This window comes from Suncus etruscus, chromosome 7 (assembly GCF_024139225.1).
Source record: "Suncus etruscus isolate mSunEtr1 chromosome 7, mSunEtr1.pri.cur, whole genome shotgun sequence".
NCBI classification, from domain to species: domain Eukaryota; kingdom Metazoa; phylum Chordata; class Mammalia; order Eulipotyphla; family Soricidae; genus Suncus; species Suncus etruscus.
This window is the reverse complement of record NC_064854.1, coordinates 72,703,422-72,719,804: the sequence shown is the minus strand read 5'-3', so window position 1 is coordinate 72,719,804 and position 16,383 is coordinate 72,703,422. Positions and strand designations below refer to the sequence as shown.

At 32.2% G+C, this 16,383-nt stretch overlaps 1 non-coding gene across 1 annotated transcript; it reads left to right on the top strand.

Moving 5' to 3' along the window:
- Positions 1-1,778: 1,778 nt before the first annotated feature.
- LOC126015239 (U6 spliceosomal RNA) lies at positions 1,779-1,884 on the top strand. Its single transcript, XR_007498126.1, has one exon. It is a non-coding gene; the product is annotated as a U6 spliceosomal RNA (small nuclear RNA).
- Positions 1,885-16,383: the final 14,499 nt, after the last annotated feature.

Genomic DNA, 16,383 nt, shown 5'->3' with positions numbered 1-16,383 from the left:
TAAGTGTGTAGATGCCTGAGTTAAATCAGTTCATATATTCAACTCTGTGAAATAATCCAGGAATCTAATGAGTAAATACATCATTTGCTTTTTAATCTTGAAGGAAAATATTGGTTTCTTTAGTAACTCAAATAACTTTATAATTGTGCTGTTATTTGTTTACACATTTTTGTTCTATGATTCACTATTATTTATAATGATAAAAATATTTTTCACATGTTTCTTATTTATTTGCAGAGCTGAGGACTTAATTAAAGATCTTATGCAGGCAATTTATGTATTTAACCACTGAACCTCATCCCCATACCTAAGTTGTCCTTACAGTTTGAAGTTTTAATTATCTGATAATTTACATTTTGTAATGTGTATTTATATTTTATTTCAATCTAACTATGAACATACATCTAAATTAATTCATAATATTATTTAATATATTTTGTGTACAGAGTTTTGTTGTTGTTGTTGTTTTTGGTTTATGGGCCACACCTGGTGACACTCAGCGGTTACTCCTGGCTATGTGCTCAGAAATTGCTCCTGACTTGGGGGACCAAATAGGATGCCAGGAGATCAAACCTAGTTTGTTCTAGGCTAGCGAGCTTAAGGCAGACGCTTTACCGCTTGTGCCACTGCTCTGGCCCCTTGTGAACACAGTTTTAAATATAGTTATAAGGCTCTAATTTTTCTGGTTTTTAAATTTTTTATCAGTAAATATAATGTAAGTCCAGAGGCCACTTAATATTAAGTGAATGGTCAGTACAATCATAAAAGGGCTAAGGAGTCTTAATGCAGCCCAGTCAGGTTCAATCCTAGTCTCATATATGATCCACCAGGAGTGATCTTTGAGCACAGTACCAGAAGAAAAGCCTGAGCATCACCATTATTTCTGGTGTATTATTGTTAGGCAACAATAATAATATAAAAAGATTAAAGAAGACTCAATAAATTTATGTTTATGATTTTATTTTTAGTTATTACTTATATAAAATTAATTTTTATATTTTGCAAAATGTGTATAATTGAATTGTGCTAAAACTATATTTTGAAAACTTTCTATAGAATACAGGCTATGACAGCATAAGTTCCATAATAAATAAATTGTTAATTATATGTGGCCACAGACTGTTATCTAATTAATATATTCCTTTATATATTAAAAGTAATCCTCTGGTATTTAGATTAGATTAGAATTGAACTAAATTAGATATTTAGTTTATTATTTTTAATATTTTATATAAAAGACACTATCATTCAAAATATGTTTTAAAAATAAAACTATTATGTATATATTTTATATTGTGCATAAATTTTGTATATAACATTATATATTATACATAAACTTTCTTACCAATAGAAATAAATAAAGGCTTGACAAATATAAAACTTATAAACATTAAGACAGAAAAATTAGGGAAAGAAAAGTAGTATTGAGTGTAATAGTTATAGTACTAACAGATCTAGAAAAACACACGGATGGAAATATGATTGTACTGGGATATTTCAATAGGCCATATCTGTCACTGGGTAGATCCACTGGAGAGAACTTTAGGAATGACACAGAACCCTAAATGATAGATAAATCTGAGGCTAATGTGCTAATAGAATCCTTCCATCATCATCTAGCTGAATATACATTCTTCTTTGGTGCACATGGAAAATCCTCTAGAATAGGTCATATTCTACATAAAATAAAAACACAAACATATGCATTCCTCCAAGTTTTCTATCAGATCACAATGTCACAGAGATAAAGATTTATTGCTAAAAGATATGGAGAAATTGTGCTTGCTTTGGCAGCACATATACTAAAATTGGAAAAATACAGAGAAGATTAGCATGGCCCCTGCGCAAAGATGACACGCAATTTGTAAAGTGTTCCATATTAAAAAAAAAAGATATGGAGAAATTAACACATGGTGACTGAACAGCAACAAGTTGCTTATTAAAATCTGGATCAAAGAGGAAATCAAAGAAGTAATAAAGACATTCTAGAAGTCTAATGATAAAGAAATAACAAGTTACCAAAATCTATGGGACACAACAAAAGGAGTAATTAGGAAAAAGGTGATACAGGCCTACATAAGGAAAGAAGAAAAAGACAACACCAACAGCTTATAGGCAAACCTTAAATATATGTAAAATTTAATAACAAATAATGCAAACACAAGTAGAACAGAAATAATAAAAAAAGAAATCAATATTTCAATAAAATGAAAGGGTAGAAATTACAACAAAAGCCCCAAAAATCAATGACATCATGAGAGCTTACTATATAAACGGACTTTGTATATTTGCATCATTTTATACATGCTTTGCTCTTATAATATTCTAATTATATACTATTATATATTTACTTAATATATTTACTAATTCTAGACTCAATGAAAACAGCAGCTTCTTTAAAAAAGAATAAACAAATAAACAAAAAATTGGCAATTCTCAAAGGAAAAAAGTAAAAATTTCTCAAATATTTCGGATTATGTACAAAAGCCAAGATTGCTACCTACAGTAGACTGACAGTGATTCTAATGACTGGGCAGAACTTATCCTGGGACTAATAATTAAAGCCCTAGTCTAGGCCTTGACCTTTGATCCCTACAACAACCAAGATCTCTAACTCCAGAAGTCTGACTGAGACAATTGCAATTGAACAGTTCATCTGGAAACATAATGTAAGACTCTATCCTAGGCTTCATGCTAGGATCAGTGCAAAAGCCAAGACCACCAACTACAGAAGACTGATTAAAACAACAGTGATGGAACAGAACTTCTAGAACCATAAAGAAAGACATCAACATAGACTCCATTCTTTGACCTATGCAGATACCAAAATCTCTAAATACAAAGGTCTGATTTTATTATCCATGATGGAACAGAAGCCTTCCATACACCACAAAAGGACCCAGGGGAGAGTAAATCAGCATGAGCATGTATGGAATTGGTAGTTATTCCCATGACAGTATACTTCAAGGGTGGAGAAACCCTGTATCTATTAAGCCAATATTTACTGTGTTTTTGCAGGGAAAAAAAAGCACAAAATAATTTGCGGGGGGGGGGGGTTAGTTATTGTTGTTGCTGCTGTTGTTTTTTATTTTTTGAGTTATGTTTTGTTTTTATTTCAGAACCGAGGTTAGTGTGTGATATTTGTCTTTATTGCTGTGGTGCTTCTTGGATTTTTTTGTTTGATTTTCCTTTTTATATTGGTGATGTGTTTCTTTTTGTTTGGTTTTGTTTTGTTTTTTATTTTGCTTTGTTATTGGGTCACACCTAGTGCTCAGGGTTTACTCCTGGTTCTATGCTCAGAAGTCACTCCTGGCAGGTTCGGGGGACCATGTGGGATACTGGAATTTGAACCACTGTCCTCCTGCATGCAGGGCAAACAACATCCTCCATGTTATCTCTCAGATCCCTGTTTATGTGTTTCTCTTTCTTTTTACTTTTCTTTTTTCAAATTATTCTTTATACCCTCTAGAAGGACTCCACTCATTCTTTGCTTGTTTGATTCTTACCCCATTTTATTTATTTATTTATTTTTCTTCTCCTCAAACAGAAACACATAACTTGAATCAACTTGTTCTGCCTTTCAATTTTAGGGGAAAACAATGGAGGGCACCGAGACCAAACAGTTGTATGATCACTAAGTAGTAATAAAAATGATTGGACTTAAATACCAAATGACAACAGAATCAATACCCAATCTACAATAAGATAGACACAGAGGGGACCACTTATACTAGCAGCCCAGGGAGTAAGGGAGAGGAATATGGGATGCATGCCAGGAACAAGGGTGGAGGGAGGACAACTTTGGTGGTGGTAATTCCCCTGATCCAATGTCAAAATATACCTAAAATATTATTGTGAAAGATATGTAATCCACTTTGGTCAAAATAAAAATCTTTATTAAAATAAATATTTTGATCAAAAGTGAGAGAGTAGAAATTATAACAGAAGCCCCAGAAATCAAAGACAAAATGAGAGTTTACTATATAAATGAGCTTTATATATTTGCATTGTTTTATACATGATTTGCTCTTATAATATTCTAATTATATATTATTATATATTACTTGATATTTACTAATTATGTCAATTTGATTTTATCTAGCCATCCTTGCATCCTTCACATAAATCTCATTGTTTTCCAAACTATAATTTAAAGACTCTGTGCCTTGTTAATTTCTTCTTTTAAAGAGACATTTTATTCTTTTTGGATTTTTTTATTAAAAAAATAATTCTATTGGGAAATATGAGAGGGGAGAAGTCACAGGAGAAATAAATTTCATTTTGATTATTCTAACAAAACACACAAGAATGACAAATGTATTTGACAATAAAATATTAATTTGTGATATATATGCAAAGCATTTAGGTTCTGTTTTTGTTGCTACTAGGCTGGTCTACATATTCATTTTCTAGATAATAACTAGGGTTCTTTGGTTTGAGAGCTTGTTTGGAGGTTCTAGCAGGGTAGCGCAGCTACTCATATACCTTCAACCAAAGAACGGTCTGTCTCTATTCGGGGAAGGCTGTCCTCTTCAAAGCGCAGCTTTGGGAGGGACACACACGGAGTGGGTGAGGGAAGAAGGGGACACCCGCCTAGCCAGCCGGATCAGCCAAATAAACCCTGGCGATCAATGGAGTGACAGATGTCGCAGCCAGATCACCCTCACATCCAAGTTCTTCGGTTTGAAAACAAAGAATTTTTTAGTGTAATCATCTGATTTTGATTTTTGGAGATCAATCGTTTATATTATTGTTATTTGTACAAGATTAAATATATGGCTGAAGCTAATATATTCTTTAAATATGTACCCAGAAGTTTATATATTCTTTAGAAAATATATCCATTCATCTAGGACAGTGGTCGGCAACCTGTGGCTCCTGAGCCACTTTTAATTTGGCTCTTCTGTGTGCCGGATGGCCTGCTCCTAGCCTCTGTCAGTGCCCTCCCTGTGTGCAGCACCTGCGGCCGGCTTCAAGAGTATAAAATGATACCCAATCTCAACCCTAAGCAAAGGTGTTTCCCCAATGTCATCCTTTCTTAAACCTCTTCCTTTGATATGTAAAAGTCCACTGAATGTGTACTTTTGTCTCTCTCTCTTGACCTGAAGCCTTCTGGTATTGGGAATTGGTTTTAATAAAGGAAGAGATGTTCTAGCTTTTTGGACTCGAGGCAGAGAGTACAAGGTAAAAGGCCAGAGACTCCATGATCATCCTTTCCTGGCTAGCTTGGTTTATAATTTCTTTTCTGCTACCCTGCTTCTTCAGACCAGGTTGGGTGGGGTTTAGAAATACAGTGCCTGGAGTGATCTTAAAACACATATTTTATTTTGCACAAAGTGGGCATTTTCCCTGAAGGGATTCTCAACCCAGTGTTTTCTTTTCCGTGGATTCTCATGTTCAGAGGACTCATGATTAAAGTTGTGAGTTAATGCCCTTAAATGCTGTTTTTCATATTGATTATGATTTTCTACATAATATAAGTGCCAATAAGAAATTTTTTGCAAGAGTGGAAACATTTCAATATCTCCTCCTCAAACACAGCTATCCCAGAATCAGATTCTTTTTTGAACACATCCATCTTATGTCTCACTGTAAAAACTATTTGTGAAACTCCCTTGCAGAGAAATATTAAATTCATAGAGAAAATGAACAATGTCTGCCAAATAAACAAGCTTAGCTACCCATTCCCTGTCCAACTGGGGCTGTAAAAAGTCAGAGTTCTGCTCTCAAAGGAACTGCAATACATTTTCCCTCTTGCCAACAAGGCAAGAAAGCACCCTTCCCCTGAACAGCCACTTCACTTCTTCATGGAGAAGATGCTAGTAGTGGACATCCATACTCTCACCCAGGGTGGTGAATAGCCTGGATTTGATCACAATTGTGAATTTCACAAATTATCTTTACTGTGTCATCTGTCACAGAGTTTAGCTCAGCAGGGAATTTTTTTTGAATCCAGTCTATCATGCAATAAGTGGATACAATGTATGGGTATGCAACTTCTGTTTCTTGTGACTACACAAAAACACTGAGCCATGCACAGTGCATCATCTGTACATGCTTCAACACATCAGATTATTATTCTGAGTGAAATGAGTCTGAAGGAGAGGTGTAGACATAGAATAATTATTTGTGGCATATAAGAATAATAAATGGCAATATGGTAATAATATGTAGAGAAAATAGAGATGAGGGACAGGAGGACTAGTCTATGATAGGAAGCTTGCCATAAAAAGTGGTGAGTTCAGTTAGAATAGAGAAAGGTACATTATGACATTGATAGTTGGAACATATCACTCTGGACAAGAACTGTACCCTTTAATTAACAATATTGCAAACCATGGTGTCATAAAGTAAATTTTGCAAACCTCAGTGTCATAAAGGAAGAAAGAGATAGAAAAAAGTAAAATGCCTGCTCCTGACATAGGCAGAGGGTGAAGAGGAAGGAAACAAGGGACATTGGTGGTGGGGAAAATGCACTGGTAAAGGGTGGTGTACATTCTATTATTGAAATGCAAGTATGAATAATTTTGTAACAAATATGCTTAAATAAAAATTATTTTTAAAATGTGTCAGGCACTCTATAGAAATTTATTTATGATATATCATATCCTTTAACAAAGTGCCGTTTTTGTTTTTGTGTGTATTTTAGTTTGGTTTCTTGCAACACACATAAAAGTGTCAATAGATTTTTTTCCTTTCAGTGAAATCACTACTTTTCTCTGGAACACTGTCCTTGCTTTTAAAGATTGTCAAAAGGTTTTTCTCTTTTACCTGTTTCATCTCCATATTGTAGAGTTTTAAATTTTCAACACATTTTGGTTATCAGGAGGAAACGTTTTGAAACGTTTTGCTTACTTATTATTATTTGCTTACTTATTCTTATATTTATATTAAATTTTTCCTCGAGAAGGGTGTTCATTAACCAGAATTAACAAACGATCAGTGGATTCAAAAACTGTATTTCATGGTGGATGTTACTTCACATCTAAATCAGCTTAATCATAAAATACAGGAGAAAGGAAACAATTTTTCAATGTTAGAAGTTATTTCATTTAAAAACAAATTATCTGTTTTTGCTCAAGATTTTGACAGAGAAACTTTGATTCACCTTCCAAGCCTATTGAAACATCGCCAAGAAAATAATTTTGATATTGACATTACCTATTATAAAACAGCACTTTTAAATATGTGGGAAGCTTTTCTCAAGAGGTTTTAGGATTTTGGAGAAACAGCAAAGCGATGTTGGCCTTTGTTAAGAAAAACCTCTGGATGCCACTGTAATAGAATTAAATTTTTCTCCCTTTAATATCCACATTGGCAACTTTGAAATGTAATTTCTGGATTTAAAAAACAAAGAACTGTGGAGCTCAAAATTTGAACATCTTTGTGCTAATTTAGAAAGATTGGAGAAACACAAATGTGAATTTAGTTCACAGCACAAGTGGTCTGCTTTGAAAGACCTGGAGAAGGAAGATATCTTGATTTTTAACACCTGGAATAGTATTCCTGACTCATATAATTAACTAAAAAAGTTAGCGTTTGCTGTTCTTTCCTTGTTCGGGTCTACATATTTATGCGAACAATCATTTTTAAGCATGAATCTCAGCAAGAGTAAATTGATAAATTGTCTCATAGATGAGAACCTGGAATTGTGCCTAAAATTAAAAACAACAACATACAAACCTGACTTACTCAAACTATCCAAGGAAATGCAAGGCCAATGTTCACATTAGTGTTTGTGACTTTGTCAGTCATTGTCAGGATGTAATTTTCTCTACATTGTAAGGCAAATTTTATGGAATTTAACATTATCTGTAAATAATACCATTCTAAAGTTTTTGTTTTATTAGTTGTGTTATTTTTATCCTCACGACCTAAGTGAATACTTGCATGCAGAATATTCTCAATAAAAACGTATTGAAACTAAAAACAGTGTACCATGCTATGTATTTTCGGTTTCAAAAATGTGGCTCTTGGGGCTGGAGAGGTAGCATGGAGGTAAGGCATTTGCCTCTCATGCAGAAGGTTGGTGGTTCAAATCCCAACATCCCATATGGTCCCTTGAGCCTGCCAGGAGCAATTTCTGTGCATAAAGCCAGGAGTAACCCCTGAGCACTGCCAAAAAAAAAAAAAAAAAAAAAAAAAACCAACAACCCCCCCAAAAAAAAACCCAACCCCCTCCAAAATGTGGCTCTCAAAATAAATTTCAATCATGGTTTTGACGAGATTTGGCTCAGTTGAAAAAAAAAGGTTGCCGACCTGGTCTAGGATATCTAATATGTATTTTTCTTGACTAAAATTTATGTTACAACAATATATATTTGAACATGCACATCATTCTAAATTAGTATTAAACCCTATAAAGTATAATAAATTAGATTATACAGTTAGAGCTGCTGGATTGTATAAATTGATTTTATTGTCATTTCTTAGTTTGTTAATGCTTTATGTTTAATAATGAATTATTAATATTAAGATGTATTTTTATAATATCTATCTAAATAGCTAATTATTAAAAATAATTTATAGTCAAAATTCATTTATTTTCCAAGTATATTTATTTTATAATTGGTTCTTATTTCTCTTCAACCTAAATAATTTATTTTGATATTCTTTGTAGTATGATTTTGGCGATGAATGCATTCAGTTTTTATTAGTTTAAAACTTAATTTAATTACCATAATTTTGATGAAAATAAAGTTAAATATTGAAGTTAAAGTTGCCAAGTTTTTGTTTGTTTGCTTTCTTGCTTGCATTTAACATGCTAAAGATACAGTTTGTTGATTTTCAGAATGTTTTTTAAGAAGTGCATTGTCATCTGTCACCATTAATTTAATAAATCCATGTTGATTACATTCTTTTGCTTTTTAATAAATAAATCATCTAATTGAAACACTGTGAGTTATACAGTTACAAATTTGTTCATTATTTTCAGTCATACAATGTACAATTCCCATCCTTACACAACTACACCAGTGTACATTGCCTGCCAAATATAATCCAGCTTTCCTGCCACCCTATCTGCCGCCCTCTCCCTTGCCTGGATCTATGGCAGACATCTTTCTCTTTTTCTCTCAGTCTCTCTCTCTCTTTTTTACTTATACATTGCGGTTTGTTACTGAAGGAATATCATGCATATCACTTCAGCTCTTTTCAGGACCCTTTTCTTGTCTAAAGAGATCATTTCCAACTATCATGTCATAGTGATTCCTTCTCTAACCTAACTGTACTTCTCCACTAATTGTGGCAGGCTTCCTACCATAAATTGGTCCTCCTAACCCTCATCTCTATTGTCTCTTATATTAATACCATACTATCTTTTTTAATACCCCAAAATGAGTCAGAGTGAGAGGGATAAACTTACTTTTTATTGCAAAGTTTACATATGCATAAGGAGTTCCATGTAGGGGACACAGTACATACTAATTATATTTTAATATAATTACTGAGTATTCTATGCATCCTAATGTTGTTCCAAAGTCAGTTTAATAATAAATAGTTCTTATGGAATACCATAAAAATTTACAACAATTCACATGATGGTCACAAATTCATCATAAATTAAACTGCGAAATATGCTAATGGACAGGAAGCAACCAATTTTAACCACTAGCTACATAATTTTGAAAAGTGGTAAGTAATGAAGTGTTTAAATAATAATTTATATGGATAGAAATAAAACTACAAGGTAACTTTAATTGTCTATAGAAAAAAAACTTTATTGGTTAAATGATCTTAAATAAAATACCTAAAAAATTAATCATATAAAGCAACATGACACTAGACACTAGACAGAGGTAAAACAAGAAAAATTCTGAAAATCATGATTGGAGGAAGTGTGACAGAAAAATAAATTGCAGTGTTTTGTGTATTAGTGGTTCTAAATCAATAAAAGCCAAGACTATAATATGATTATATTCCTCAAAATAATTTGTACTGCAAGCATTTCTAAATATCGAATATGGGAAACAACTAGTCATATATAGAATTACTTATTAAGTCTGTTCTTTACAATGCATACCCTACTCCTTCAATGTCTAGCAGCTTAAATATATATCCAGTAAATAATTACCTTTTAATCCTTCCTTTCATTCTCTATTCCATAAAGCAAGCATAATGTGTTTCTATCAAGGTATTTTAGGCATTCTAGGAACATCACATCAGCTATAATGATTAAAGGGGAAGAGCAAACAGCATTAGTTAAAAATATCTTACATAATTTAAATATTTGGAGATAAATTGAATATTGGCAATGCTTATAATTCTTTTTGTTTGTATTTTCAGTCACACCCAGTGACGCTCAGTGGTTACTCCTGGTTATGCTCTCATAAATCACTTCTGGCTTGGGGAACTATATGGGACGTCGGGAATGGAACTGCGTGTGGTCAGTCCTAGGTCAACCTTTGAAAGTCAGATGCCTTTCTGCTTGCGCCACCGTGCTGGCCCCAAAAATTCTTATAATTTTTAAGTTATTTCATGGTGGTATGATTTTATCTTTGAATATGTCGTATACCATATTTAGTATATATAACATAGAATATTTCTTTTAAAAATAAATGCAGTTCAGGGACTGGTAGTACAGTATATAGGGTACTTTCCTTGCATGGTGCTGATTCTCATTCTATACCCAGCATCCCATAGAGTCTTACAAGCTGTATGGGTGCTTCTTAGAATCAGAGTAAGGAGCAACCCCTGAGCGCTGCCAGGTTTGACCCACAAACAAAACAAAACAAATCCTTTATATAGCATCACTCTACATAATGGAATATACATTTATTCACACATATTTTCATCTCTATCACAGTGCATGTAACATATTCTGTTCATTTGAGATATACAATAACTTTCATAAAGTCCCAAATTACTTGTTAATAAAGACCTGCATGCTTATTTAAGGGTTTAAATCATTTAACTACTATATTGAGTTGATTGTTCAGTGGAAGAGTTCTTGTGTTTCACTCTTCCAACACTTCCCTGAATGAATTATCCCTGAATGCAAAGCCAGGAAATCTTGAACAAAAATGGGTTTGGCCTCAAAATGAACATGCAAAACCAAATCATTTAACTAACTAGTTTGAAGTAATTTAAATTATAGTAAATTATATACTTAATGTTTTTTTAATTTTACTAATAGAAATGAACATTTGTAAATAGAAACATTAAAAGATTAAAGTATACTGAATGCTCTGTGTGTAACTATATGACATATGTACATATGTCCTTGACATTGCAAAATTTTCAGACTTTTCAAAATTCTCAACTATTGAGCTGAGAGAACAATAATTGAAAGTGAAAGTGCAATATTCATAGAATATGAGGCAAATCCCTGATGGCATATATGGGATATGGTAGTGTTATACATACTTATAGAATAAAATCAGTAGTTACTAATTTTTGTGAATCTAGTAATTGCTTAGTTTATTTAACTTTCAGTTGGATTTATTTATCTATTTAACTAGATAAACTTTTAAGTAATTTTAAGTGGCATGTCTGGGTCCAAGATTTCACCACAAAAACTAATCAATAGTATAAAATATGCTTATGTAGGCTGCACTAATTAGAAAGTATAGCTGGTTATGTTAGCAACTTTTACATTGAAAATATTATGCACATATAGTATAGACTTTTCAAACATATTTACATGAATGGAGATAAGTCAAATAAGAAAAAAATTTGGGGGGCCACAATTGGCAGCACTCAGGGGTTACTCCTGTCTTTGCACTCAGAAATTGCTCCTGGCAGGCTCAGGGATGCCAGGATCAAACCTTGCCAGTACCTGGTCAACAGCATGCAAGGCAAATGTCTTACCTCTGTGCTACCACTACAGCACAAAGAAAATAATTATTTAAAAAGGCGTATATGTGTTAGAATTACTTGTCACAACATACTTACATTTTTTCAAAGGTACATTTTAGTAAAAATGTATTTCAAAAGATAAGAAGAGAGTATAGGAAACTATAATGTGTTCCAGAGAGAAAACAGGCTTCTCCAGAGTATAAGTAAACATGTAAAGAAAAGACATGCAAGTAAGATCCATGCTCAAGGGAATACACAGGCTTAGAGGGATAGTTAATTTACTTTTTATTTTGAATACATTTCAAATTATGGTGGAGCCATGGAAATTCTGAATAGATTAGTATTAAATAAAAGTTAATGTTATATTACAATTAACTTCAGAACAAAATTTTCAGAGAATTGTGCACATGGGAGAATCACAATTTTCTGTACAAACATGCTATGTTAAAGTTCATGTTAATTAATAACTGAATATTATTTTATAGATAACCATATTTTGAAAAGAAGAATGTATTTTACTTATTGATGTATTCAGAAATACTATAATGTTCACATTAATTTTAAAGTGTGCACTACTGTTATTTAAAGATTAATAAAATATTTGTTTTTGTGCTATTTGAAAGTGGTTTTAATTAAACTCTAAAAATGTCTTGTGCTGTCAAATATAATACTGAATATAAGGTGAATATTATGTGATTTTCCTATCTACGGTCAACTAAGTTTCAAACATGGTTATCCGATATGTTCTCCTGGCATTCTCAGGAGATAATTCTGCGTGCAGAGCCAGGAGTAACCTGTGTACCACCAGGTGTGGCCAAAAAACAAAACTAAAATAAAAGTAAATAAAAATGGCAAGTTTACATTTAATTAAATATTTTATTAAACTATTCCACATTTAAAGCAGATTATACCTTATCTAAAATTTATGTCAAATTTTCATAGGTATTTTGAATAAAACATAGTCTATCATGATGATATATGATATCATTTTAAATATCAATAGCATAATATTATAAAGGAAAAGGTAATCTAATTGTATTATGTTATGGATACTATGTTATTGTGATAAAATAAAAATTGTTGAGCTCTAACCTTAATGTATAAGGTCCCAAATTAAGGTAAAATAAAACATTTATTTTAACCTATTATTTTGTCATTAAGTTCAAACTTGGAGGTGTTATATACTTTAACATTACTTGTAGATTCATTATAATAAAAGGCCATCCTTAAGAAATTTATAAGAACTAAAAAATAGAATATTTATTCAGACTTAAAATTACACATTTTATTGGCTCTGCACTCAGGTATCATTCCTGGCAGGCTAGGGGACAAACAGGATGCCGAATATAGAACTTGGGTCATCTGTGTTCAAACTAAACACACTATCTGCTGTCCGAATCACTTCAGCCACATTAAAATCAAACTTTTTGATTAAATATGAAAATTAATAATTAACATACATTGTTTTCAACAAATTTATTAGTTTGTGTAAAATAAAATTTTATTTTAAGACATATTTTTTTTTTGATTTTTGGGCCACATCCATTTGACGCTCAAGTGTTACTCCTGGCTATGCTCTCAGAAATCAGCCCTGGCTTGGGGGGACCATATGGGACGCCGGGGGATCAAACCCTGGTCCGTCCTACGCTAGCGCTTGCAAGGCAGACACCTTACCTCTAGCGCCACCTTCTCGGCCCTGAAATTTTTACCTTTAATAAAAAAACTAGTAAATGATTATACATAATTTTAGGTAAATTTTTGGAGGGCAGACATAACCAGATGTGGTCAGGTATCATTCCTGACAGATTTGGGGTACCTTATGTTATCATATTTTCCAGAATATAAGATGACTATTTTTTAGGAGAACAAAATGACAATATTTTATTTGAATAATACATTAGTTACATTATTTATTTAACAATTATCCATTAGCATCTTGAGTGATAGTACAGCAAGTGCCTTGCTTTGCACGAGGTTGACCTGGTCTCAATACCTGGCATACCATATAATCCTGTGAGCCCACTAGTTGGGATTCCTGAATACAGAATCAAGAATAATCCTATTCCAGAAATACCCCCCCCTAAACAATTGCCTATAAATGGCCTTCTACCTTGTTAAATACCAAGAATTTAGTTGCAAACAAAATAGATTTAAATTACAGCTCCTGTGAAATATACAATTAGTATTCAAAGTGGAATGTTAAGGATTCATTTCCTGATTTCATCACATACTACCTGTGAATCCTGGCAAAATTATTTCTCTCTCTGGTGTCTCAGTTTTCTCAAGTATAATACGGAAACTTTTTTTAATTTAACATATTTTAATTTATTTTATTTAAATCCATTATTACAAAATTTTTCATGGTTGATTTTCATTTTTATGTCTTTATTTAAACATCTTGATTATAAACATGATTGTGATTAGGTTTCAATCATGTAAAGAACACCCCCCTTCACCAGGGCCACATTCTCACCACCAATGTCCCAAATCTCACTCCATCCCACCCCACACCCACCTGTACCCTAGACAGGCTTTCCAGTTCCCACATTCATTCACATGGTTATGATAATTCTAAGTATAGTTATTTTTCTAACTGCTCTCATTACTCTTTGTTGAGCTTCATGACGTGAGCTGGAAGTTCCAGCCCTCCTCTCTTTTGTCTCTGAAAATTATTGCAAGAATGTCTTTTATTTTTCTTAAAACCCATAGATGAGTGAGACTATTCTGCGTCTATCTTTCTCCCTCTGACTTATTTCATCAACATGATAGAGTCCATGTACATTCATGTATAGGAAAATTTCATGACTTCATCTCTCCTGACTGTATATATACCACAGTTTCTTTAGCCATTTATCTATAAGACGACTTTTGAAATGAAAAAAAGTCAACCAAAAATCAGGGGTCATCTTCTATGCTGAGTATATCCCAAAAAGCATTTCGATATGCTGCTAAATGAAAATCATCTGGATATTGCCACGAACAAATTTTCCAACTCAATCCTCATTAATCCCTGCAAGGTGAAAGCCTGCTCATATTGGCCAGAGACAGAGAGGAAGTATATTACAGCATAAACTTTGAACCTTTGCTTTTTGTGATTGGCTCACTGTGACACTTACTGTTGCAGTACAGGAACATTCTGCCTTATACAGCAAATATAGGCCTAAACCTATGTCTTAACTGTGAAATTAGGGGATCATTTTATACGCCAGAAAATATGGTAATCTGGATTCCAAGCAAGTAAGTGGTGTGCCAGGTAAGTGACTATTGCTGTCTACTGATCTGGCCCTCAACATTCTTATTTCTTGACTTTCTATTGGAAAAGGATTATAATAAAAATTCACCATGAAAATAAACCCTCATAATACACACAACAACACTTTTCTTTCATTGATCTAGAAAGGAAAGTAGAGAATCCCTGGATATGAACAACAGGCATAATAATGTAACGACCTTTAAGTTATTATTTTACTCATTGCCAAAAGAAAAAGAAATTGAACTGATATCAGATTTAGTAGTCATACTGAAATATAAAATAAAATAATTGAAAACAATATATCTATTGAAACTAGTTAAACTTTATTTTATTTATGTTACCAATGACTGGTCAGACTTTGAACTGATATTCGTCATACAGGATCAATTCTGTTAGAAATAAAGAAGCACTTTTCCTCTATATCCCTATCTCCAGTTAAATTGGATATTTATGAGACACCAAAGAAACTATAGAAATCAAAATAGGGATTGTTCTCTATTTATCCTTTACCTGCAGCACTGGATTAAATGTTGAAGCTAATTTGTGTTAAGACAAATAAATGAACTGTTGGTTCTTAAACATAATCATCCCAAATAAAGTGAATTTTGAAGCCAAATCTACATCTTTTTTAACTTCAGAAACCCAGTCTCTCAAACACAAACTTTACTTTTAAGAATTACATATTTCAATTATCAACATAATTCATAAGTTAAATTTAAATAACTTTGTATCTGTATTTGTCATTTAGCAGCTCATAAAACTCCATATGAAACAATTTTATTGATCTTTTTAAGTTATTGTATGTACTATAAATCCTGTTTTATAAAAAATGTTGATAATAAAAAACTCAAGTATAAAGAATTATAAATCATAATGCTTTAAATAAAAAATTAAAATATGGATTTCACCAAAGAAGTGTGCTTAATCTGTTACAGTGTTAATAGCATATAAAAATTATAAATCACTACTTTAAAATTTGGAATGGTTTTTATAAGAATGAGTTAGACTACATAAAAACATTATATAATTGATTGATTAAGTTTTATTGAATTCAATAAACTTACTATTGCAAGTGCTTTTAAACATAGTTCCAAAAGTATATTTTTATAGCTAAAATTCAAGGGTAATTACACTTTATATTGGCCACAATATTCAGAAATATGGACAAAAATTTAATAACATAATTTTTTTTGTAAATTTAAGTGTGACAAAAGGAATTCTTTACCCATTGCAATTTAGACAACAATAAAACACAGTAAACCTGAGCATTTTTGGAGATCATAAATTTACAAATTTAATTTACAAATAAGTCTACCTGTAATGTCATTTTAACA